Source organism: Pongo abelii, chromosome 2 (assembly GCF_028885655.2).
Source record: "Pongo abelii isolate AG06213 chromosome 2, NHGRI_mPonAbe1-v2.0_pri, whole genome shotgun sequence".
NCBI lineage: Eukaryota > Metazoa > Chordata > Mammalia > Primates > Hominidae > Pongo > Pongo abelii.
This window is the reverse complement of record NC_085928.1, coordinates 175,113,733-175,141,700: the sequence shown is the minus strand read 5'-3', so window position 1 is coordinate 175,141,700 and position 27,968 is coordinate 175,113,733. Positions and strand designations below refer to the sequence as shown.

Genomic DNA, 27,968 nt, shown 5'->3' with positions numbered 1-27,968 from the left:
TTCTTTTTGCCTTCATTTCAGTAAAATTATTCATAAAGGTAATAATAAAGATCTGCCCACAAAGATCTAATTAAATTTTAAAAATTTAAATATAAGTATAAAAACTTCAATAAATTTTAATACAAATGTAATTCAAAGTAAATGCAAAAGTTTTAAACTTATTTTATATATTTGTTTTTTAAAAATATTCAAAATACTAAAATAAATTGGAAATATAAAATATCAAAATATTTAATAAAATTATGTAAATATGTTAAATTTAATTTTATAAAATTCTCATTCTGAGCCATTAAATATTTTTATAGAAATAGAAGTATTCACAGATATGTTATTAAATGTCCACCCAGTTGTACCTTTTATACATATTATATCTAAGACTACATTTATTCAAATTTAAGAGTAGCATGAATGGTTAAATATTGAAAAATGTTCCTCAGCCAATATATGCAACACTTGCAAAAGAAAGATGCTTATTTCTGGGCCAGGCACGGTGGCTCACGCCTGTAATCCCAGCACTTTGGGAGGGTGAGGTGGGCAGATCACCAGGTCAGGAGATCGAGACCATCCTGGCTAACATGGTGAAACCCCGTCTCTACTAAAAATACAAAAATTAGCCGGGTGTGGTGGTGGGCACCTGTAGTCCCAGCTACTCAGGAGGCTGAGGCAGGAGAATGGCATGAATCCGGGAGGCAGAGCTTGCAGTGAGCAGAGATCTTGTCACTGCACTCCAGCCTGGGCGACAGAGCGAGACTCTGTCTCAAAAAAAAAAAATAAATACATAAATAAAAAATAAAAATAAAAATAAAAAATGCTTATTTCTGAGTACTCTAAGGATTAAATAAGAGCACAAAGAGGTACAAAAAAAAAGACACTCAATATCCCTGGGAAATAATATTTTATTATGTAAAAATCTAATGCATTTGTATTAACTGAAAGGATTTAAAAAATGAATTTGTTTTTATTTTTAAGTGCTTCTTCCTCTCAAACTTTTTCTTTACCCAGAAATAGTACATATCTGACACTGGCAATTGTGGAACCCACAAATCTTCAAAGCATTTGTATACAATCACCTTTTGTTTTAATAACATATGCCAAGATATGTAGTAGTTTTCCTAGGATCTGAATGATGTTATTCATGAGAACAAATGTTTCAAATAATGAGTTGTGCTGAGAATTGTCTGTGTGTTCTTTAATTATTTTTATTCAAGCTTCTCTGACTTGTGGAGCTTAGGGCAGGAGGTTTTTTGCACTGATCTAAGGCAGTACCAGTGGGAATCATGCCCTATCCACCTCGTCTACACTGCAGTTACTAAATGAACATCTCATAGCACACGAAGTGCTTAATAACTTTTGAATTTGTTGAATTAACCTGAAAGCCATTAATATAATAGTCCAGAAATTGCTAAAGCCATGCAAGTAGAGATTCTTGAACATGTACTATGATGCTTTTTGGAATCCACCAAATGAATGAGTAAATTGAGAAAAGGAAGGTAATGAAGAATTTAAGATTGAGTAAAGCAACAAAACAAAAGGGGCTAAAAGGTGGGACCTGTTTGCAATGTTCCCTCCCTTCGTTAGAGTATATGCTATGCATCTGAAAGTCTCTAGTCTTAAAAAAGATAAAGTAAATAATTAAAGTGATAAGTTAAATATTGACAGCCCTTAACAAAAGCAAGCCAAATTTTACGTCTGAAAGAGAATCTATTTACACTACACGTGCAAAGCAGGTATCCTTTTGTAAATTTAAGAGCTTGTATCTTTCTTGCACTAGAAAGGAGGAAGTTCGAACCCATGGCAAAGAAGTTAAAAACCTTGAAAAAAAATTAGACGAATGACTAACTAGAATAACCAATGCAGAGAAGTCCTTAAAGGACCTGATGGAGCTGAAAACCACGGCACGAGAACTACGTGACGAATGCACAAGCCTCAGTAGCCGATTCGATCAACTGGAAGAAAGGGTATCAGTGATGGAAGATCAAATGAATGAAATGAAGGGAGAAGAGAAGTTTAGAGAAAAAATAATAAAAAGAAACGAACAAAGCCTCCAAGAAATATGGAACTATGTGAAAAGACCAAATCTATGTCTGATTGGTGTACCTGAAAGTGACGGGGAGAATGGAACCAAGTTGGAAAACACTCTGCAGGATATTATCCAGGAGAACTTCCCCAATCTAGCAAGGCAGGCCAACATTCAAATTCAGGAAATACAGAGAACGCCACAAAGATACTCCTGGACACAGGATATACATGGACACATGAAAGGGAACATCACACACCGGGGCCTGTTGTGGGGTGGGGGGAGGGGGGAGGGATAGCATTAGGAGAGGTACCTAATGTTAAATGATGAGTTAATGGGTGCAGCACACCAGCATGGCACATGTATACATATGTAACAAACCTGCACGTTGTGCACATGTACCCTAAAACTTAAAGTATAATAATAATAAAAAAGAAATGTCTTGATTTTTATAACAAATGATATCATTTAAAAGAAGAGTGCTAGTAGGATAAATTCTAAAATTTAGCTTAATAGTTCTTGCGTAAGGCAAAAGAAAAAAAAAGACACATTTTACTGCCAATTTGTTAAAGAAAGTGCCAGGTAATGTCACTCCACTGTGGTCATATCTCAAAATAGCTCTGCTTTTACTCTAAAATAAGACATGATCTGTAAAATGTTTGTGCATCTCAAGATGATTTCACTGAAATCAGTTCAGAGTTCCAATAAGGTAATCAAATTTTTCAGAGACTCTTTTAAATATAATTCATAACCTATAAGGTATTTTATATTCTCTTTAATAGAATGTCTGACAGAAATAGAATAGAAAAAGATTTCCTCCTTCCTCCCCAAAGACATGCAGTGGATCTGATTCTGTCTCAGCCTTAGTCAACAAATGTATTAACGGAAATACTATGGCTCAATATGTTCCACATTGGTAAAGTTGACAGAAACCTAAAGTTAAAAAAAAAAAAAAAAAAGGCTAGAAAAGTTTAGATTTTAGGAACTCACTGTGAACCTTGAAAATTAGTCACTAAATCTGTATTTTGATGATCCCTTTTTGAGACATATATTATGTGAACTATTCTTAACATATTTCTATTTTATATCCCCATTTTAATGGTTTCAAAAACTATTTAGGAATAAGGTTTTATTTCATATTTAAAACTTTTAGTGCCATCTGATATAATATCATTTTTCCCGTTGTATAAACTCACCTCAAACTTCGGTTAAATGATTTGTAAAAGCAATTTTGTCAGTTTTTCTCAATAATGAAAACACAATATTGCTTTTCTAAAAATTCTAATAATATGAGCTTACAATGTTAGCATTAGAGCAGTTTTCAGCTTATTTGTATTTGATTTATGGCTTGTTCTGAAATATATACTTTCTGCTACAATGTGTATTTTCTGTAAAATGGATGAGTCATATGTGACAGGTAAATAGGGAAACAATATCAATATGAAGTGGAAATTGCTTTGGTTCATACACGATATTCCCTAGCATTTCAGTGCTTTGTGCCACCAAATAACTACTGAATGCAGCAAGCCATGAGAGGATAAAATATCATATACGATGCCAGCTGACCCCACAAATCTACCTGTTGGCTTGAATTAGATAATACTTCTGACTTCGAAGTTATTATTACATAGTTTGCTACCATTCTTGTATATTGAATAAAATGGTGGCTCCTCAAATATATGCCCACATCCCAATTCCCAAAGTTTGTGAATATTGCATTATTTGGAAAAAGGGTCTTAGCAGTTGTAATTAATGAGTGTAAAATATAGATATCATAATTACATTATCTGGATGAGTCCTCAGTCCAATGACAAGATTCTTTGTAAGAGAAAGGGAGAGGGAGATTTGAGAGAGAGCAAAGAAGAGGAAAGGACACAAAGCATAAGTTCACATAAAAATGAAAGCAGAGATTGGAGTAGTGCAGCCTCTAGCTATGAAATGCTCATAGCTACCAGAAGCTGAAAGAGTTAAGAAAGAGAAGTTTTTCTTAGAGCCTCTTGGAGGAAGTGTTGCCCTGTTGACATGACTCCTTGATGTTAGACTTAGGGCCAGACTAGTGAGAAAATAAATGTCTGTTGTTTTAAGACTCCTAATTTGCAATAATTACTTAAAACATCCCTAGTTAACTAATATATCTCGTAACTTTCATTTTAATCTTCATAACAGAGCAATTTAACTCAAATTTTTCTGGTTCCTCTTTTCAAACATAATGATTAACTTTTTGGTAAATAAAGTTTGATATGTACTGTAATATTTATAATTGTTAGGAATTAAATATATATATATTATATATATATAACTGCACCAGTATATTTATAAGGAATGTCATTTTGTTCATTTTTTTTGTGCTCCAATTGTAAAGTTTTATAGATGCTGAGTCACTTTGCCTATCATTAACTTTTCTATAAGCATACTCTTTTTACATGTGAGATTTTGGAAAACAGCTCAGTTTATTTTTAGAAATGCCTATTTTGTGATGTAACAGAAATGCTTACATTTTATGTGTATAGATGTCTCTTTAAAAATGTAATTGCATATAAAAACTGACAGCATAAGATGTCAGTATTATTAAAAGCATTTTTCTGTAATTTCTTGGGTATATAACATTACAGAAATAAAAAATTGGAAGAGATCTTGGTTGTCATTTTGTCTAACCTCCAGACTAATGCGGGAAAGCTGTCTATAATGTTTAGGTTGCCATCCAATGTTTATTTGAATATGTCTATTGAAGGGACAGTCACAACTTCACAATACAGCTTATTCAAATTAGAGAGTTCATAACCATCTTTAGGTTTCTAAATTACTATTTGAAATATATTTAATCCTCACTTCTTTTTTACTTTCATTTACAATTATATATTTTTTGAATTTGCATATTTAGATATATGTAAAATAGTCTTTTTTCAGGTAAAATAAAAGTTGATAGGGTGACTGAGGGTTTAGTCAGGATAGATAGCTGAAGGTAGTTTTGGATTAGTGAAATTATAGACAACTAGAAGCAATAACTTCTCTAAGGATATATTAGAAGTCACATATATGACCTGGATAAAACAACACAAATGTTCATCACCTGACAAATGAATAAATAAAGCATGGCATATCCACCTAATGGAATATTATTCAGGAATATAAAGGTGGTGGAATATGAACAAGTCTTGAAACATTATGGTACATGAAAGAACCCAGTTGCAAAAAACACACTTCATGGTTCTATTTCTTTCTGAAGAGCCCTGAATAGGCAAATCTATGGAAACAGACAGCACATCAGTGATTTCCAGGGATTGTTGGGAAAAGATCATGTGGAGTGACTGCTAATGGATTTTTTCTTTTGGAGGGGGGTGATGAAAATTTCCTAATATTAGTTCATTATGTTTGTGCAACTCTATGAATACACCAAAAACTACTGAATTACACATTTTAAAAAGGTGAATTTTACTGTACATTAATTATCTCTAAATAGAGCTGTTATGGAAACATACACATACACACACACACAAAACCAAAACCAAAAAACAAATCAAGGTCCACACGGTGTCAGCAGCTATGAGAAAGGAAGCAGAGAAATAGCAAAGGGAAATTGGATAGACTTAAGAGCCTGAGAACCTACAAGTCACCTACAGGTACTCCTTAGAAACCTAGCCAGCTAATCAGCATATGGCAGTCAAAAGTGGAACAGCGTTCTTCACAGTTCAACTCAAAGGTATATGTAAGGAGACTGTCTAAAGGCTGCTGTGAAAAAAGGTTGAGCCCTATGGATCCTTGAAATCCACTGACTAGATATCCTTTCCAGAACAGTCTGCTATTGAGAGAAGCTGTAGGATACAGAAGCTAAATTAAGAGAGTTCAGATAAATTGGGAAAGAGAAAGAGAGTTAACCTTTCAAAAATATATGACTATTTTTTTTTAAATATCTGTGAGAATAACAAAAGTTTTGCCAGATATGGTGGTTTACACTTGTAATCCTGGCACTTTGGAAGGCTGAGGTAGTTGAATCGCCTGAGCTCAGGAGTTTGAGACCAGCCTGGGCAACATGGTGAAACCCAGTCTCTACCAAACACACAGACACACAGAAACACACACACACACTGACACACCCATAGCCCTGTGTGGTGGTGCGCACCTGTGGTCCCAGCTACTCAGGAGGCTGAAGTAGGAGGATCACTTGAGCCCGAGAAGCGGAGGTTGCAGTGAGCTGAGATCTTACCACTGCACTCGAACCTGGGCGACAGAGTGAGACTCCGTCCCCAAAAAAGGAAGAAGGGAAAGAGAGAAAGAAAAGAGAAAGAAAGGAAGAAAGAAAGAAAAGAAAGAAAGAAGGAAGGAAGGAAGAAAGAAGAAAGAAAGAAAGAGGCGTGAAGGGAGGGGGGAGGATGGGAGGGGTGAAGGGAGGGGGGAGGGGGGAAGAAGGAAGGAAGGGAGGGAGGAAGGAAGGAAAGGAAAGAAGGGAGGAAGGGAGGCGTGAAGGGAGGGGGGAGGAAGGAAGGAAGGAAGGAAAGAAGGGAGGAAGGGGGGGTGAAGGGAGGGGGAAGGAAGGAAGAAAGGAAGGAAGGAAGGAAGGAAGGGAGGCGGGAGGAAGGAAGGAAAGAAGGAAGGAAGGAAGGGAGGGGGAGGAAGGAAGGAAGGAAGAAAGAAAGAGAAAGAAAGAAAGAAAGAAAAAGGCGTGAAGGGAGGGGGGAGGACGGGAGGCGTGAAGGGAGGGGGAGGGGGGAAGAAGGAAGGAAGGGAGGGAGGGAGGGAGGAAGGAAGGAAGGAAGGAAAGAAGGGAAGAAGGGAGGCGTGAAGGGAGGGGGGAGGAAGGAAGGAAGGAAGGAAAGAAGGGAGGAAGGGGGGGTGAAGGGAGGGGGAAGGAAGGAAGGAAGAAAGGAAGGAAAGAAGGAAGGGAGGCGGGAGGAAGGAAGGAAAGAAGGAAGGAAGGAAGGGAGGGGGGAGGAAGGAAGGAAGGAAGGAAGGAAAGAAGTGAGGGAGGGAGGTTCTAATGCCTTTAGGTTGGGAAGGTTATCTTGATCTATCCTCTTCTTTAAGAGCATAAAAAGATAAATTTCATTTGCATATGAGCAGTAGAAAAAAATTGTAGTAAAAATTATGCAAATATAAAAGGAATAAGAACAAAATACAGAATAATTTACCTACTACAAATAAAGGCACACCCAGAAAAGAATCCACCATCTATCAAACAGAAAAAAAAGTAGTATTTCAAAACAAGCTAAAGAAACTTAATAAAATTACAGAACACTGAAAAATGAGCTTTAAAAATAGAAAAACTCAGATATGAGGTGATTGAAGAAGAGAAGATTGCAAGAAAAATATTACATAATTAAGAAATAATTAGAAGAAACAATCAGAATTAGGAAGTAGATTAGAAGTTTTATTCTTTCTGTTAAGAGTAGAAAATGGAAAGGAAGAAATTGCTTTAATCAAAAAGAAGGAAAGAAATAGATCCAAAGTATTTAATAGATATTGAGAGGTGAAAAAATCAAAGTAATGAAATGTAATATACAGTTAAAACTATGATTTAAAGCATTTTTTTCTAAAATAAAAGTATAGTTGAAACAACACATTGAAAGATAGACAACATACTTGGGAAAACTGACCCAGAAGAACAAAACAAAGCACACCGGTACAACCATTAGATTCTAACAACAGTGAACATTTTTTTCCTTACAGGCAAAAAAGCAAGTGACTTAAGGAAAAAAAAATCAGATTGTTACCAGATTATTCAACCATAACATGCTCCCCAAAACAGAATAATATGTTTATGAATGAAAATGTGAGCCTAAAATTTTATTTACAATCAAGCTTACTTTCAAGCATGTAGGCTATAAACTGTAATGAACAGGGAATATTGTATTCAATGAGCCCTTCCCTTTAAACAAGCTTCTCACAACAAAAATGACTGTAAATACATGAGCATAAGGATTTGTAGCAAATAATAAATATAACCTATAACTAAAATTAAATGGAGATTAAAAGGAAATTATATAGTACATAATACATATATACTTTGAAAATATATAACTGTCAAAAAATGATGTGGGGGAATACAGATTGCAAATGAAAAGTAAATAAGCTCACAGATTGTCTTACTGGTATTAACTTAGATTAAAGTAACTTTTTTTTTTTTTTTTGAGATGGAGTCTTGCTCTGTCGCAATGCTGGAGTGCAGTGGCCTGATCTCGGCTCACTGCAACCTCTGCCTCCTGGGTTCAAGTGATTCTCCTGCCTCAGCCTCCTGAGTAGCTGAGATTACAGGCATGTGTCACCAGGCCCAGATAATTTTTGTATATTTAGTTGAGATGGGGTTTCATCATGTTGCCCAGGATGGTCTCAATCTCTTGACCTTGTGATCCTCCCGCCTCGGCCTCTCAAAGTGCTGGGATTACAGGCGTGAAATATTTTAAATTAGGTGCTGTGGGGATTCATTATACTTTTCTCTCAGCTTTTGAATATTTTTGAAATTATTATAAAAGAGATAACTTTGGAGTTTCTAGTTTAGAAATCTTGTAGTAAGCCAGACAAGAAACAATAAAAACTGGAAACATAGAATAATGAGGAGAATAAAAAGGAGAGAATGGATATACTATGAAATAGAATTGGCAGAAGATTGTGACCTGTGGAGTAAGAAGAGTGGAGAGGCCAAAGATGACTCCACGGTTCTAGTTGAGATGACTTCGTAGATTGTGGGTGTCACCACTGAGACTTGAGACACATGGGAAAGACAGGTACAATTAACTTAGATGGGAGCATAGAAGAATAAATATGGCACAGAGGATGATGAGTTGTATCTAGAGAGATTAAATTTACCAAACATCAAGGTAAAACAAAATAATTAGCTATAATGACATTTTAAATTCTAAGTCCAAACTAATAATAGAGCCTAATGAATAACTACGGAACTAACTCTTTTTTCTTTCTTTCTCTCTTCTTTGGTTTCTGAAAAGCTTTCCTCCATAAATTCATCTCTTGTGCTCTCTCGTCTGCTCTTCCATTTGAAAACTTTCATTGCTTTCAGCAAATGATTTGTACCTTGTTTTAAAAATTCTAATTAAAGGTGAAAAAAGTTGAAAGTTGTTTAAAGAAAAAAACAGGCCATTGCCTTATAATTCTGTTCTCCAGAATTAGGAAATTTGAAGCTCTTTTAATTGTTTCTCCTAGCGTTTACTTTTGTATTTCCAAATTACATGCAAATTCTACCAACTTGATGTTTGTCAATTAGTAAAGGATCTACTGTCTTTCCATTACAGTAAATACAGATTTACCTCTCACACTCACCTTGTAACCCAATACAACAGCTACATTATTGTTTGTTGGTTTGTTTGTTTTGAGATGGAGTCTCTCTGTTACCCAGGCTGGAGTGCAGTGGCGCGATCTCGGCTCACGCAACCTCCGCCTCTCAGGTTCAAGTGTTTCTCCTGCCCCAGCCTCCCAAATAGCTGGGATTACAGGTGCCCGCCACCATGCTTGGCTAAGTTTTTGTATTTTTATACAGACTGGGTTTCAATATGTTGGCCAGGCTGGTCTCAAATTCCTGATCCCATGATCCACTCGCCTTGGCCTACATTATTGTTAAAATCAGTATTTGGTTTATGCATTACTATGAGTAAATATTGTTACTTTTGGGTCAGTTAACATACTCAAAATTACATTTTCTTGTGTGTGTAATGTGTGCGTGTGAGTGCGTGTCTGTGTGTGTGTTTGTGTGTTTTTTTTTCTGGAGTTTGCAATTAATACTTTTTTCACCTTTTTAGTTTTATTTGTTCCTTTATACTGACCCTTCTCACATCATAGAGTAGCCTATTAATTGAAATTTATCTTCGTATAACTTCCTTTAATAGAAGTAAAATAGTGCATTCAACTATCCATATGGTCAAACATCACATAGTCTCTCACTTTCTCCCATTGCTCTCAAAATACCTGGAGAGGAGCATAGCGTTGAAAGGCTGCTGCATAGCTGTGGCCATAATTCTAATTTCCTTCTCAGCACTGCACAGGGAGAGGCAGCACATTGTAGAGCTTACAAGTATAGACTTTGAAGTAAATTCTAACTGTGTTCAAATCTTAATTCTTAGGGGTGTTATGACATATAAATGAATTAATACATAAAAAGTGTTTAGAGAAGTTAATTTACAAAGCTCAATGACATGTAGTATTTTAAAATAAAACTTTTCTCCCTGCATTGGATCTATAGCTTCTTTCTTCTTGGTTGACTCTACAGTTTTGATAGAACAGGTGCTCCAGGAGATTCTTGAGAAACAATAGGAGATAAACTGTTGAGATATTGCATGTTGAAAATATACTTCTTCTACACTTATATTTGCTTCCAAATAAACTGCAATCATATAATTAAATTAATTAAATTTTAATCGTGTAATTACTCAATTAATTCATTGAGTAATTAATTAAAGTGCTTTTAAAATCTCAGTGAAGTAAAATAAGGACTCCTAGCATCAGAAATCAGTAAGTTCTGCCACTGAAGTTTCTCAGTGATTATTGAGACCAAGCAGAACAGTTGCCCCAAGTAATGAGCTTGTGGAACCTCACCCACACAAAATTAGTTACCTCCACTCTCTAAACAAGCCTGCCTATAACTTACCATTCCGTAACTACTAACCCATGTCTCCAGGAATCGTAACCTATTTTCATTACTTGTAATTCTCCCTGTTCATTACAGTTTGTAGATTTTATATGTATGAAAATCTGTTTGATTGTAAATAATATCTTTGGCTCTCACTTTACTGAGAAAATACACTCTAGCTATCAGCCAATATCATACGTTAACTTAAATCCTTACACTTAAAAAGGAGTAGAAAATCCAGAGACAACAAATATTTCAGGGAAACAACATTAAAACCATAAACGAATAAAACAATCACTGTGAACAAAAGGAAGAAATAACTACAGTTCAAGAAAATAAAGCTAACAGAAAAAATAAAACTAATAGAAGAAAAAGACTAAAATACTAAAATAAGTAAATAAATTTAAAGTAAATACAAAAAATAAGTAAATAAGTAAAAATATTAAGATAAGTAATATTTATTTTGTATTTAATATTAATGTAAGGAAAATGTTAAAAAAGGAAATAAGCTTTAAAGTAAAGCAAATAAATAAACAAGTAAAAATGTTAAATAAAAATTTATTTAAAAGTAATATGATAAAGATTTCCACTGGAAAGTAAAAAAATAAAAAAAGAATAAAATATTTTTAAACAATTCAGTTTTTGGAACTCAAAATCATAATTGATATTCTTCCCTATGCACAACAAAACAGAGTAACAATAATAACAAAAGTAGATTCTTAATATACACACTGAATAACAGATGGGGCAGGTTTATAGATAAAATTACCCAAAAAGAACAAGCAAAAGTACTATTCTAAAGCAGAAATAAAATGCTAAGAGGGCATATATGTCCCTGTCTTAATAATATCCCTTGATTAAGATATTCTACAACATAGATAAGATATTCTACAACATAGATAGATATTCTCCAACAGATAAGATGGAGAGGAAAAAAAATCAGAGAAATAACAAAAAAGAATCTGTGAGCTGAAGAAAGGTTAGAGTCTTTACACTGAAAAGTACCACCAAGTAGCAAAAGTAAATTAAGAAAATTATCCCGAAAAATATTCATATGAAACTGTTAAATACTGAATAGGAAAAAGTACAAGTTTTCAGAAAAGAATACATAGAATTGGTAATCATACTAATATTCACACCTGGTCACTCCCCATTACATAAATATTTACTTTCTGAAAATATCATTCTTCTTAATCTGATTACTGGTTTTTTTTCTGTCAGTTTCCTCTTGTTAGAATATAAGATATTTGACAATAGGGAATGTATTGTTGCTGTTTTTATATTATTATTATTATTACAGTTTTCCCAGCAATAAGTGTTGTGTCCAATATGTATTAGGTGTTCAATAAGTATTTACTAAAGAAATGAATTAACAAGTAGTATGTTATTTTTTCAATGGACAAGACACTTAATCACTCATACTCAGTTGCCTAACCAAAAAAAAAAAAAAAAAAAGCAGCTACATGAGATGGTTTCCATGGTTCCTTTAGGTTACATTTTTGTGGTCCAAGTATGACTATTTATCCCAAAAGTTAATCTACAATATTAAATCTTAACTTCTCAGTCTCTTTAATGGCTGTTCTGTAACAGTCATTATTTGTCTTATAGTTGTTACCCTGAATATAAACTCTGTTTCTATATTGGAACATTGCTGCTCTGTGAATCCTGGTTGCAGGTAGAATTGATCCCAACTCCAGAAGGCAAAAAGCCCAGATAAAGACAAACAAATCATCAGGACTCCCTTGTTTTTAGGCCATGAGCGAGTGACCTAAGTACAACACTCAGATGCTCTTATGCAGACAACAGAGAATCCACTACAGTGGCAGGAGGTGCAGTGGTCTCCAGGAACAGAAGTGGCAGTAACAACAGCAGCTTTATCCAGAGGCCACTGTTGCTACTAGCAGTAGAGCAATCTGTGGCATCTAATGATCAGCAAAATTACAGCACAAAATGCTTTGCTGAACTTGTTTTGGTCACAGGACTGGATATTGCCTAACTTCCTTACTTATTTCCATTTTCTATTTGTTTTGTTTTTTGAGCTACCCAATACCTTTTAATACGTTTATTTTCAGCTTACAACACCTCCATTCTGCTTGTAGGCTTCCAGCCAAAATTGCTGACTAATACTTGGCAATAGAATGATAAAGCATTCCTGAAACAGCCTCAGAAAATTCTTAGAAATATGATTTTAAAAGTTATGATTCCTTAATTGTTAAAAATAATATTGTCAAATTAATCATTTTCAGTAAAGATACATGTGATTAATTTTCAGCAAAACAAAACTATTAGTGGTAGATTGTGAGCTTTCAGGCTGAAATTTCCCTGTATTTCAAATGTTTGTTGTATGTATGTATACACATATATGTAATAGAAGCTAACATTTGTTGAACTTACAAAAATTGCTGAAATGCTATATACAAGTAATTAAATTAGAATGTTAAAAAGGTTAAAAATAAAAAGACGCACAAATATGCTAAGATAATACTAATAAAGTAGTATCTGTTTTAATGTCAAAATTAGAATTAAAAGCAAAATCATTCAATATGGAAAAAAATTTTAAAAACATAAACCAGGAACAATGGTGAGTCTGTAATCCCAGCTAGTTAGGACCTTCAGAATTGCTTGAGCCCAGGAGTTTGAGGCCAGGCTGGGCAACATAATGAGACTCCATCTCTTAAAAAAATAAGAATATATAAAATATATTTTAATTCATACATTTGTGATACATATTTAAATTTTGGTGCTCTCATTAATCTTCATAATATAACATACCTTACTTCTTTTTCCTTGATTCAAATTAAGTCTGGCCCAGAGTCCACAAGGGCAAAAGTGGAGAATGATACAGACCAGACTATTAAAAATGGAATAGGATAGTATGGTCCTTATCCAAGTTTCTGGCACAGAGCTCCTAAAACCCTTAGGATTTGAGTAACAGCAATGTCTTTTGTTATTCATAATGAGCTCTTTCTGATGACGCCTAAGTTTACGCTAGTGAGATGAACTAGGTTAGGGCCTCCAGATAGCCTCAGGATTGGGCTAGCCTCCAGATAGACCAAGTGATCAAAGTATTGGTACTTTTAGTCCAATTCAGTGACTTCTGGGAAGGCTAGGAGAGGCTGGAGAGTAAGCTCTATAAAAACACTTGAGGCCGGGCACAGTGGCTCAGGTGCGTAAGAATCCCAGCACTTTGGGAGGCTGAGGTGGGCAGATCATGAGGACAGGAGATGGAGAACATCCTGGCTAACACGGTGAAACCTCACCTCTACTAAAAATACAAAAAATTATCCAGGTGTGGTGGCACGTGCCTTCTGTCCCAGCTACTCGGGAGGGAGGCTGAGGCAGGAGAATCCCTTGAACATGGGAGGTGGAGGTTGCAGTGAGCCAAGATCACACCATTGCACTCCAGCCTGGCAAGAGCATGAGACTCCATCTCAAAAACAAACAAACAAAAAACACTTGAACACCTAAATTTGATGAGCTTCCAGGCTGGTAAACACATCAAGGTGCTGCGAGTATGGTGCAGTCAGAGAAAACATGGAAGCTCTCTATGCAAACTCCCACCCCCATCCCCATACCTTGCCCTATGTATCTCTTCCATTTGACTCCTCTTGAGTGGCACTCCTTATAATAAACCAATAAGTTTATTAGCTTATTTACTAATAAGTAAAGTGTCTCCATAAATTCTGTGAAACCTCTTGACCAATTACCAAAGCTTAGAGGAGAGATTTGGGGTGCTCCAATTTATAGCCAGCCAGTCAGATGTATGGGTGGCCCAAGGCTTGTAATTGGGGTCTAAAGTGGAGTTAGTCTTGTGGGAGTGAGCCCTAAAGCTGTAGAGCCTATGCTAACTCCAAGTAGTTAGTGTCAGAAATGAATTGAATTGTTGGAAACCGAGTTTCATCCAGAGAATCAGAAAATTCATTGTTGGCCTTGGAAATCAACCCAGACAGAAATATCAACAGGGGACTTACATATTTTACTGTTGTAATCCTACTGTATATGTATGTAGGTATGTATTTATAATCATAAACATGTATTTGCTTTTTACTTTAGCTTTAAAATCTTGTAAATAGTGTGTATAGAAATATGGTAAATGTAGTTTCTGATTTCTTATCATCTTTGATGCCTTCTCTTTTAGTATTGCTGTTATCCTATTTTAGTGCCTATTATCTGCTCAAATTCCAATTACTTTGGCACTGCCATACTAGGTATACAAAATGAAATAAAGTTCAGTAATGGTTAGTAAAATGATGCAAAAAGTTTAGGTGAAATGTTGAAATGAGCAATAACACTGAGCAGCCGAAAATGTGTTGAGATACACTAAGTGCTATATAAAAGAAAGCAAACCAACAAGACTTCATTACGCAGTTGACTAATCTCTGTAACTGATGGGCAATCCTCATTGCCTTATAACATTCAGGCTTTCATTAGTGATGTTAGGCCAGCAGAGGAAACATAAAATTGAATGCATGCTGCCAAGGTGAAGTTTTAAGAGTATGATTTTGAATTTATTATGTTAAGAATCATATAAAAGTAATCAATAGTAAATAGACTAGAAATGTCTTTACACAAAATAGTAGAAGCCTGTAGTCCTAAATCCAGAAAGCTAAACATATTCTGAAAAAGAAAGTTGTCAAGTACATCAAACTTATACTCTCAGGGTTATTTGTATAAAAGATAACGATGATTAAAGGAAAATACTATACACGTAGTTCTTCATTATTTTCTAATACATTTGTTGTTAAATAAGTTACACTAATGCTTTCTAGAGATGAAATGTACAGCAAGAACTACATATGTACTTGTACATGAAATAAAATCTTTAGTGACATCTCTGATTGCCTGAAATGCAATTCAAAATCCAAATCTGTATATTATCACCAAGTAATCTCTCTCTGGGCAAGAGAAGCACATCATATGTCATATTTCTAAACTTTTAGTAGGAAGAGAAAGCCTTGCAAAACTAAACAGATTGCTCTGCAAAGGCTTCTAAACTTGATTTTTTTTTTTTTTTTAATCACAGAAAACTGCCATCTATCGGTAGAAAATCTCAACCAAGGAATTCATAGAACTTAACAGACTTGACTAGACTACAAAGCAGTTCACAAGGCTCTCTTAGTCTAATTAAGAGTGGTGTAACAATATTTTAAAGACCTTAATGGGATTTCTAAAAGCTAGTTATAAGCTTTCTAAATTATATTTACAGCATTTTTTCTAAATAAAATGTATCAGTATGTAATGTATAATATACATTTCTTTGACATTATTTTCTTATGTAAACGTAGACTATTTTTTTTGAGAGACAGGGTCTCGCACAGGCTGGAGTGTGATCTTAGCTCACTGCAGCGTCAAACTCCTGGGCTCAGGTGATCCTCTAGCTTCAGGCTCCTGAGTAGCTGGGATTAGAGGGCAGGCATGAGGCACTACAACCGGCCTCAATGTTACCTTTTAAAGATTCTAACTAAACCATATTTGGGAGGGAGGGAGGGAGGAATTTTAATATTTTCGAAGACTAAAAGAATTATAAAAGCACATTATGTAAAAATGGTAAAATATTAGTAATTTTAACAATGAAACAAAATATATTAGTAAAAGTTATTACTAATATTCTCAAATAACAGTGATCAAAAATTATAAGTTAAAATATATGTATTTTTAACCATATAACATTAAACTTTGACTATTTTCCACATATACATCTGTATTTGAATCAATGTGATTTTAAAACACGCTCGGGATGCTCAGCTTTTCAGTTGAATTTGGTAAACTAAGTGGCCTAACTATAACCAAGAATCACTTTTAACAAATCAAAATATCAAAACTGGAAAGGCCTAGAAGTTAAACCTTGTAATGTTAAATTAAAGAAATTGAAACCCACTGAGGGTAAGCAATTACCTAAAAATTACACAACTAGAAGAGAAGGCAGTTTTAGAACCTAGTCCCTTGACTACATCTCTATTTCCTCTCCGTTCTTTTGAGCCATCATTTTCAATTACATTAACTATGACAAAAATGTACACAGCTGTAAAAATTAGAAACAAATTGTTAAATATCTTGTAAACTAAGCTTTGTTTATTATTGTTCATAGTCTCATTCAAAAACAAAAATATGTATAGATTACAGGCTTATCAGATATTCTGAACTATCATAAACCATAGCATGGCACAGAAAAACATGTAACAGAAATTTAAACTCTGGAATCTAAAAGGTTAATTTCATGTTATCCTTTTATTAGCCTAGCATTCTTAAATTTTAACAAACATCATTAAATATTCTCTTCCATTCATACATCTGGCCTTCTTCAGATTAGTGGCACTCCTCATCAGTCCTGAAATTCAACACTCTATATTTAATCAATTTAAATCTACTCATTCTATTAAAATAAATAATCATTAACTCTGGAACTCCAAAGATAATGTGACTTGAGAGTTAAATATGCACTGAGGTAGAAGTACTTTTTTTTTACTTTTCTTATCAGAGGTAATTTATTGCTTATATGAGTTAAGAGTGAGCACCCTCAAATATGCTTACTAATAAAGAACTGTTCACCTCATTTAGCAAACAGCCTTTCTCTTGTTCTACCTTATAGATCATCTCCTACTTTCAGCTTTTACCAACATTCCACTTAGTCACAAAAGCCGTTGAAGGAACAGTCCTTTGAGGCAATAATGTAAGGTAAATCTCTTTCCAAATTAAAAGCAAAATAAGTGGTGTAGCTCAGTGAAAACGCTGACTCAGAGGGATAAGTGTTTTAGCACCAGCTTCGTCACCAGCAACAAAGTGTGTTCATATTTGCCTTATATCAAAAAGGTCAGTGATTCTCAAGTAAACAGCTCCCTCCACTGGTCCAACCATCATTATATGCTTTGAAGCATAAAGTCCCTGGAGTTCTACTAGAACCTCATCTGTTTGCAATCCAGATGAGAGAATGCTACCCAGAACTGTTTGAGAATTTAGAAAAACTAGATTTAAAAGGTGGATCAGCCAGTAGCTAAAAGGTAGCAATCTCTGTAGAGCAGTAAGACCTCAATGGAAATGTAATTAGATGAAAAAACACGTATAAATAACAGGACTCCTTTCAGAGACAGCAAGACCAGCGATTGGAAAACATACTATGAAAAATATCTTGCAGCTCTCAGAGGATGTGATGAGATATAAAAGAGAGGAAAAATGATCTCCAAACTACTGTCAAAGTATAAAGGGTCTGTCTAGGTTCTGGGCTTCTTTTTGCTAATTGAGTATTAAAGTTTAGGAATAATCTGAATTACTTATTTATACTAGAGACTGAATACTTCTTTGCCCTTCTTTTGTAAAACATCCTCTTCTAAAGAACATTTTTAGTTCGAAGGGATTCTCATTATTAACCTATCCAATATTTCTTTGTAGTAGATATAATCTAGTCCAACCTCTTTGTTTTATAGATGAGGATGAGGAGGCTCACAAAAGTAAAATAGTTTACTAAAAAGTTTCTCATCTAAGCCCTGACCATATCGCCAGATTGTTGAGGTATCCTTTGTAGGACAGTGGTTCCCAAAGCATTGTGCTTGCACTAGCAGCAACAGCATCACCTGGCACTTGTTAGCATTACAAATTTTGGAGCCCCACCCTGACCTGTCAATTCAGAAACTAGCAGATGAAGGGGAAGCAATCTGTGTTGTTTTTGGTTTGAGACAGAGTCTTTCTCTGTCACCCAGGCTGGAGTGCGGTTGCATGATCTGGGCTCACCGCACCTCCGCCTCCAGGGCTCAGGCAATTCTCCTGCCTCAGCCTCCCGAGCAGCTGGGACTACAGGTGCGCCACCAACACACCCGGGTAATTTTTGTATTTTTAATACAGATGTGGTTTCACCATGTTTTGGGCTGATCTCGCAATCTGTGTTTTAATAAGCCCTCCAGATGATTATGATGTACATTAAAGTTTGAGAACTTCACTCTGGCAAATGTTATCAAAATTTTAAAGTTAATTTATTTAATATAATTAATAAAAACAAAAAATTTTAACAGTGTTCTATGCACTAAATTTTAGTGAGTATAATCAACTTGTGAGTTGTATATAGATAGATTGTCCTTAGACAATCAAAGTTGGACAAATTGTTCTCACCCATGTCTACTGCATCCCTCCCAATATCTCATTCTACGTTGGCCAAAAATACCTATTTATTGTTCAGATTCACTCAAAAGATAATTTCTATGTGATTTTCTTTCTTCTACAATTTAACTAAATTCCAGATCAAATTAACTTTCCCTTATTATTACAGGCATATTTCTACCAAAATATTTTAACAAATTTCTGTTAAATAATTGGATACATATAATTTAGCTGGGCCTCATGGTTTTTGAGATGCCTGTCATGGAGATAAAAATCACTACTGGAAATCACTGAGAATGATAGTTCTCTGCCTTAGCTGCATCATTTAAAGCTGCTCTTTCTAACTAAAGAGTTTAGAAAAATACTGATGTCTGGATCCCTTTCATACGCCACCTAAAGGCTCTAATTTAATTATAATGGGAAGCAGCCAGGACATCAGAATTTTTTAAAGTTCCCCAGGTTATTCTAATATGAACTCAAAGCTGATGTGAAAGTTGAGCGTGAACGTTGCTGATACTAAGATGAAGTCACTCCTGTCAGACCCAAACAAGGTATAGCTGGGAGGTCATCTGTGTTTGAGATAAGAATTATCAAAAAGGCTTTTCTGAGGTCCACAAAAAGTTTCTATATGTCCTATATGTGTTTCATATCTTACCTTACCTGGCTTGCTTTTTCTATATGTCCACATATATTTTTTCAACAAGATTTATCTAAGAAGTTCTTCAAGACAGCAGTGTTACAGATTAGATGCTTTCACAAGAACACTTGCGCCTAGCAACGGGTATGTTTACCAATGGGCTGACATCAGCTCCAGAAATGAGCTTCTGTGACCAACATACCTTTATTCCGAGCAGTTTATGATGACTCCTTTTTGACTTTAAAAATTTCTCATTACCTCAGATTATCTGGATACAGCTATGATTTTTTTCATAGCTTGTGTATCCTGGATTACAATCCTCTGTTACTGATTTTCAAGTAAAATCATTTTTGGGGAGAGTCTCTCTCTTTCTGTTTTTATTTTAGGTTGACACTGAGAACAATTGGCATAGAACAATCTCCAATTTGGCATCCAGAGTTGTATTAAAACAGCAAAAATAAACCTGCACCCCCATCTCTACAACAAACTTACTATGTAAATATGTCTGGTTTCAGTCTACTGAATTGGCTTACTGACTTTACCATTTCCATGGGAAAAGAAGAAAAATATGTTCAGAAGGTTAGAAAATTGAGTGTTTGGAAGGCAATAATGAAGGGCAAGCATGTCTACCACTGTGAATATATATTAATTGCCTTAAATATCTTACCCCAATCCTTCCCCAAGTCCAAAGCTGCCATATTGAAGTACAGCTTTTATAGATAAGTATTTCATAAACCTCTGCCTCAGTTAACAATAGCATTTTGGGATTCTATGCAAGATTTATTTGCTTGGCTAGACAGTTTCTTAGAGCCACATTCTGGTCCTTTAATGAAAATGCTATTCTTGGCATGTCAAACCCCATTGGCAACTATTTGAATAGATTTCTAATAGAATGTTAATATATTCTGACTTAGTACCCTTTGGGAAAAATATCAACATCTGTGTCAGAAGTGTCAAGTTAGTATTTTCAGATATGTATGATGTACTGTATTCAAAAAGAAAATTAAAAAAGGAAAGGAAAAGAACAGAAAGACCAAAAAAGGCATTTAAAAAAATTTTGGGAGATATCATTTAAAATGTAAAATCTGGCCGGGCCTGGTGGCTCACACCTGTAATCCCAGCACTTTGGGAGGCTGAGGCGGGCAGACCATGAGGTCAAGAGATGGAGATCATCCTGGCCAACATGGTGAAACCCTGTCTCTACTAAAAATCCAAAAATTAGCCAGGCTTGGTGGCGGGTGCCTGTAGTCCCAGCTACTTGGGAGGCTGAGGCGGGAGAATGGCTTGAACTTGGGAGGCGGAGCTTGCAGTGAGCCGAGATCGTGCCACTGCACTGCATCCTGGAGACAGAACGAGACACCATCTTAAAAAAAAAAAAAAGAAAAAAGAAAAAAAAGAAAAAGAAAAAAGAAAAAAAGAAAAAGTAACAAAACTAGAATGTTTAGCAACACTAGGCAGCAAACCATCATAATACAGGAGAACAAAAGCCAGAAGCTACGTCTCTAATGCTCAACTCCTTTTAGGGCACTCTCAAGTTTGCCACAGTTCCCATGAAGGCTGTTTACACATTTGTTAACTACCTGGCTCTCGTTACTGATGGAGTTCAAGACACACTACCTCAAAATATGTCACCTTAGCAATTGAATATTTTAAGAAATTTGAGAAAACAGTAGAAGCAGGAATGTCACCCCCACTCCTTGTGCCCTTCTTCCCTGAACCAGGTCATAAAACATAATAAGGACCTCCTGACTTTCTCTTAAAGCTGATGATAAAACTTTCATGTTAGGAGTGTCTCCTTTATATCGGGAAGAAAGGTACATCCTTACCTCTCAAGACAAGGACACAGACAAGAATCAGAACACACAGGTATTGCCAAGCGGGATCTACTGCTCCCCACTGGTTTACTTGCATTAGATCACACCCTCTATGATCTATCATGTTTCTCAACAACTATCCACTATTCTTTAAACCTATCATAAAAAACACTTAGTTTTAACTATGTTGTGGACTTTTCATATCCTCAAGAAGACTTCCATGAGATGCAAAACTAAACTGAATACATTTGTATGCATTTCTCTTGTTAATCTGTCTTTTATTATAGGGCCCTCAGCCATGAACCTAAAATGAGTAGAAAAGAAGATATTTTCCTCCCATAGATTAGCGTATGCTTTAGTGGGCCTCAGGGTTCACTGATGAGAGTATTAATGCTATGTGGAAAGATAGGTACAGAATGGGGCAAATCTAAAGCTAATTTTATTGGGCTATGGTAAAGATTTCTCCCTGTGAAGTCAACCTGATAACCACGACTTTGTTAACTCCCTTTTCTACTAAGTGATTTGAGTTCCATGAAAAGACCAACCTTAAATAAAATGTACCCACTTGAAATGCTCTTTAACAGTAAGTAGAGGAAGGGGAAGAAAAGAAAGAAAATAAAAAAGGGAAACATGTGAAGAAAGAATATTTTAATTAAAAAAACTTTTCTGTATGTATAGATGGTTAATAAATCCCAAATGTCAACATGTATTTTAAATTATAATTCAGAAAGGACTAAATAAATCAGTTGATATATGTACATGTTGTGAAAGTTGTCACAATCAAAATGCAGTCACTAATGTTAAAAATAAAATAAAGAAAACCCTGACAAATAGAGCTGGAGAAGGCCAAAGGCCATGAAGAGAAGGTTTTTTGCTTGTATGCTCAATAACAAAAACTATCACAAAAGACTGCAAAAGCAACAACCTTTTGGCATAATTCCATTACAACTTTAATGCCATTGTAATAGCATTACAAAGGCATAAAGGCCATTACAACCTTATACAAAAAATACTTCTGCAAGGACATCTGCCCAGCAACTGCTTCTCTAACCTCAGACTGGCATCACCTTTGTTATTCATCTTTATAGCCAAAAATAGTTATTTCAAAACAATTATGTAATTCTCTTCATTTTTTAAAAAATCTTTTAACTTCCTTTACCTTTCTGAATATGCATAGTTTACTGTAACACAGGTATTCCCATTGCAATGCTTATACCCTAATAAATATCTTTTTCTTTTATAGTGCTTCTCTGTTATTCACATTGACACATATGGTGTCAGAAATGGGGACTGGAAAGGAGCAATCCTGGGAGGAACTTGTGATTTTTGGAACCCGTGTGCAGTAGTCACTGGGGTTCTTTGCGTTCTCCCCTTCCATGGCCTGCCTTTTCTGCCCTGGTGAGTCTTCTCCCTGATGGCGCCTTTCTCTTTGTGGTAGAAGACATTCGATATTGTTTGGGGTCTGGTTTAGATAAGGATACTTTAATAAAAGACAATACATGCCTCCTGGGATGATAAAAGACATTTTGTCTTATTTGGTAATTTTTTTTCTGATATAAAGACATATGTCTTTCTGGATTGAGTATTCTGATTTCTTCAGAATTTACATTTTGTCTGTGAGGCATGTCTTTTCTAATAAATTACTTTTGGTTTGGTCTGAGTGCCTAGTTGAATATTTTGTTTGATCTGCATGCCTGATTTAAAATTTCAGTGAATATTCATCTTGGTATCTTTGATTTTGTTTGACCCTCTCCCCTTGCTTGTTTCTGAAAATCTTTCCAGAGCAAAAATAAACATTCTAAGTGGTGATTGCAGGATGGCTAATTAAAGCCACTGGGCTTAGCCACCATGTAAAAACATCAGTCTAAACTCCTGACATGCCTCTATAGAATTTATAAAATTTTCTTTGTTTCTGAGAGATTGATAAAAATCGTATTGGGATTCCCAAACATTAAGGCATACCAAGTTTTCTGGGACTCTAGCTGGTTACATAGTATAGCTCATTCTTCCACATATTTTTAAACTGATGGGTAAAATTACATCATGGAAAATTCAGAGCTAAAACGATCATTATTCCAAAAACCCATAACTCTAAGTTAACATGTATAGTCTTCTATGTTCTCTGCTATATATATATATATTTTTTTTTTCTGCCTACTTTGAATCTGCTGACTTTTCCACTGGCGTTGAGCTAAAACTCACTGCTTATGGCATTCCAGCCAAAATGTAAAAAAAAAAAGAAAAAAGAAAGAAAAAAGTTTTTATGGGATTTCAAAATAATGGCTTTATAAATTGCAACAGCTCTATGGTTCAAAAATTAATAATCTAAAAGGTAAAGAATCAAATAAATGTTTATAGGAATTAGGCACTCAGATCAAACAGGTCAAAATCCTGACCTCAGAGCAATAATATAAGGTATCTCTGACATAAAAATTTTATGTTTTCTACCATGCAGAGGCCAAAAAGAAAAAGCCCCTCCGACCCTAGTCTTCCAAGAAGATGGTAAAATTATTCTCTGCCTGAATTTGGTAGTCTAGCAAACCAAAGTAACAAACAAAAAATACATTTGTTACTAGTTCAAGGCTATTAGGAAATTTTGTTTTTCTTATACGATTCAGAAAAAAAAAACTAGTTAAAATGTAAACACTGAAAGAGGAAAGAAGGTGAAAGAGTTGGTTTTTTTTTTAATTAAACTGTCATTTTACTCAAAATTTTGGCCCACAGCCATCATTAAACTACCTATCAGGGCACGTACAGTTTAGGCTTGTGAAGAGGTCCTGATTTTAACAAAAATATAATTTTGGTTCAATTGTCTTTTATAAACCAGTGTGATTATATTACTACCTCATGACTAAAATTCTAGAATGAAAGCTACAAGGTTTTTATTTGTGTATGTACACATGTGTTTTGGTATATTTGTGCATATATACATGTAATATATTATATCTTGTGTCTACAAAATAAATTCTGGTATAGTCAGCCAGAAATCCCTTGAGGAATTCTATTCATATTGGCTTAGATAAATGGACTGTCATCTAAAATATAAAATACATAGTAATTAACTGAAATGGTTTCCAGTTAATGTGACTTCAGTAAATTTTTAGTAAAGAAGCTAGCTTTAAAATCAATGGTAAAATAAAGAAAGAAATATCTCCAAAATTATCAGTATTTTTTGACAGTTTTATACTTGTCTCAGATAGATGTTTTAAGGTGTCAAGATTTGACACAAAAGTTATAAAACTTTTATAAAACCCAGCCTAAAATGGAATGACCTTTGTTTGTGTAATTTTTGTTAAGACTAAGTTAATATTGTTGGTTTAATGAAAGTGACTATATCTTCTGAGTTAACAATAAAATATCCATATATTTGAGGTTCTTACTTAGGTAAACACCTGGTATTCACAGGCTATGATGACTAGTTTTACCTAATATCTGTTTTAGTAAGTAATCTAGGTAAACTGTTTTTAAAAAGTTAATAAATTGGGTGATATGGTTTGGCTCTGTGTCCATAGCCAAATCTTATCTTTAATTGTAATCCTCATGTGTTGAGGGAGGGACCTGGTGAGAGGTGATTGGATCACGGGGGTGGTTTCCCATGCTGTTATGGCGGTAATAAGTTCCCATAAGAGCTGATGGTTTTAAAGCATGGCACTTCCTTGCTCTTTCTCTCTCCTGCTGCCAGGCAAGGCATGCCTTACTTCCCCTTCACCTTCTACCATGATTCTAAGTTTCTTGAGGCCTCCCCAGCCATGTATAACTATGAGTCAATTAAACTTTTCTTCATTATAAATTACCCAGTCTCAGACAGTATCTTTATAGCAGTGTGAAAACAGACTAACACATTAGGTAAATGTAAATGGGATAGACTTCTATAAATAAACTTCTTATGTAATTTAAAATCTTAAAGTTATGTTAAATTATAGATACTCATTAAAGATCTGAGTCATTTTAAATAAGATAAAAAACAAATTGTGGAACATAAATATAAATTTGTTCTTGGCTTCTTAAATTTTATGGAAAAGCTAAATATATTTGTATCTATTAATATAGACAAATATTATATTATGAGAAATATGTTTCTAAACATTATAAAATGATTTCCATCTAAAAATACTGATATGTGGGCCAGGTGCAATGGATCATGCCTGTAATCCCAGCACTTTGGGAGGCCGAGGCAGGTGGGTCACCTGAGGTTAAGAGTTCAAGATCAGCATGGCCAACATGGTGAAACCTTGTCTCTACAAAAAATACAAAAAAATTAGCTGGGCGTGGTGGCAGGAGCCTGTAATCCCAACAGAGTGAGACTCTGTCTAAAAAAACTGATATGTGATCTTTAAAACTGCTTGCTAAAAACTGAAGTTACTGATAGTAAAAAATCTAATTAATATATATATAATTCACTGCATAAAGTGTGCCTAAAACTAACTTTTTTCTTTTTTAATAAGAAAAATTACAAGAAAGGTACGAATATGTGTTGTTTATTGAGGAAAAATAATAATTTTGTGTGATTTAAAGAGTATTTAAATGTTTTTTCAAAAATACAGATTTAGGATGTAATTAGAAACAAGAAAGAAAGGAAGGAAAGGAACTAGTAAGTAGGAGAGAGAGATGTGAAGAAAATTATGGATATGAAGGTATATTTTTGGTAAGAAAGGTGAAAAATAAAAAAGAATAATTTCTTGTGAGAAAGAATTTTATTTGACAAACTTTTGTCCTGAAGTACAATGACTGGCTACTTAAAAAAGAGGAAGTATAGGACAAAGCAGAAAGTCCAAATATGTCATCAATGGTCTGAGTAAGTCATGATAAAGTTTGTAAAGGAGAAATTTATGAAAGAAATTTTGTGTGTAATCAAGATGGCTATAATTGGTGTTATTTATAAGTCTTTCTAAAGATTGATCCTGGATATTAAAAATACATTAGTATAAAACTACAATATGTGATTTCCTATGTTAGAAAAACAAGGTTTTCTTAAATTATTGATTTGCTCCTAATAAAATGTAAGAGGTTAAGTTTTTAATTCTGATATTTAATTCTTTAACAGCCATCTTTTAAACTACAGGGAGTTTCTATTTTTGCAACACTTCTTCCTGAGGTCTATTTAATTCCCCTAGTTTCAGTTGGAAATGCTGTCTTTTTCATTGAGAATGGTAATTTCATTTCTTGAGGTGAAATTCTTCTTCTTGAAGCTTCTCAGATTTCTATCTCATACGTTCAGTTTTTGCTGTATCTTGCTGCCCATGATTTGCAGGTCATACATCATTGCCTTTTCTTCTTTCTTTTCTTCAAACAGTGTATCTTTGCTTGGTGGCGGTGATAACTCGCTTCTTCAACCTTTTCTTCAGTTTCTGTAACATTTCATTTTCTCTACTTGTACCTCTGCTGATATGGCCTGATACTGAAATGTTTATCTTGAAGTTCTAAAGAAGGAATACTTCCTCCAGTATTACTTGTTTCTCTATTCTTGCCTTTTTAAAAATTTGACTGAATTTTCTCTGTAAGCAGGAAACTTCCCATGCTTGTAGTAAAAGCCATGTATTACCCTGCTCAAGGTACTAGTTTTCTTTTTACATTCTTCTATAATATACTTCAAACTCATAAGCCTGGACACCCTCTTACTGTGTCTCATTAAATTCAAGTACCCTTTTCATCAGATTCAACCTCCAGGTTTTCTAAATGGGCTTCCCATAATAAGAAACAATCTCATTATAGGAGGCTTTTCTTTACCTTTTTGGTTAAATCCGTGTAAATTTCTGTATTGCTTTTGAAGTTTTTAAAGTATTTTTCTGTTTGAATGAATATTATTTTACAGTGACCTGTGAATCTGTTTTAATCAATTGTTTTGAAAATTTTGTCATTTTGGATGGGCTTCCCTCAAATCAAAGTTCTAAGTTAAGTCTTTTTGACCAAGAATTAATTTTGGCATTTCCCAGTGGGCCCCTGGAGAGCATCAAAAAGTGTACCTCTCATCTTGTAGAGATGTTAAATAATTAGACTTATTTGGTAAATTCTATTTGAAGCATTGCCAAATGATAAGTGACACTATATCTTTCAGTGACATTTATGGGTATATTATTAATAAAAATGTTTCAAAAAGTATAAACATTTATAAAAATCAAATATGTTTCAGTCATAATTTTTGTTATATTAAATCTTTTCTAAACTTATATTTCTACAGGCACTTTATTAATGTGAGTGTTCTAAAGATTATATGAAATTTATAAAAGTCTGATGGTCCTGATGTGACACCATTACATGATTATGGTTATCATAAAATGCTATATGTAATAGAAATACCTGAATTTCCTTGTCGGCTGCGAATTTTCATAAAATTTTTGACTATGGCTATTGAAAGATTTTATTATCTATTGTTATTGTTTTGAATCCTTCTCCAAAAGTATTTGCAATCAGTTACAGCCCAAACTTACTTTTTATGGAAAAGATTTTTGCATGTATTCTTAAACACAAATTTCTGATAACCCTAAGGTTAATCAACTAAATAAAAATTCCCAGAACTCTAATAAATAAACTAAAGGTTCATGAAACTACTAATCAATATCAATTAAAACAAAAAGATTACATGAAATTAAGTAATTGATGAAGCTTCCATTTTATGGCTTTTATTTAAAACATTGTTCATTCTTTACGTAAATGTTTTGTTTTCCAGATTTAAGAAAACTTTCTCACATATGCTAATCTACAGTTTACAACAATTTGGTAAAGTATACTTTTGTGAACAAATATGGAAGCATTTGCTTTTTCTCCCTATTTTATTCCTCCAAAATTCAGAAACTATTCATGAGTACTCTTATTTTTTATGACAGTATGATCAGTTACATA

At 34.3% G+C, this 27,968-nt stretch overlaps 1 long non-coding RNA gene across 1 annotated transcript in view; it reads right to left on the bottom strand.

Moving 5' to 3' along the window:
- The window catches only part of LOC129058706 (uncharacterized), a 260,308-nt gene extending 240,868 nt beyond the window's left edge, over nucleotides 1-19,440 (bottom strand). The window contains exon 1 of the long non-coding RNA XR_010139297.1: nucleotides 19,338-19,440. This is a non-coding gene — a long non-coding RNA (uncharacterized LOC129058706). The remainder of the gene's footprint in view (nucleotides 1-19,337) is intronic.
- Between the last annotated feature and the right edge of the window lie 8,528 nt (nucleotides 19,441-27,968).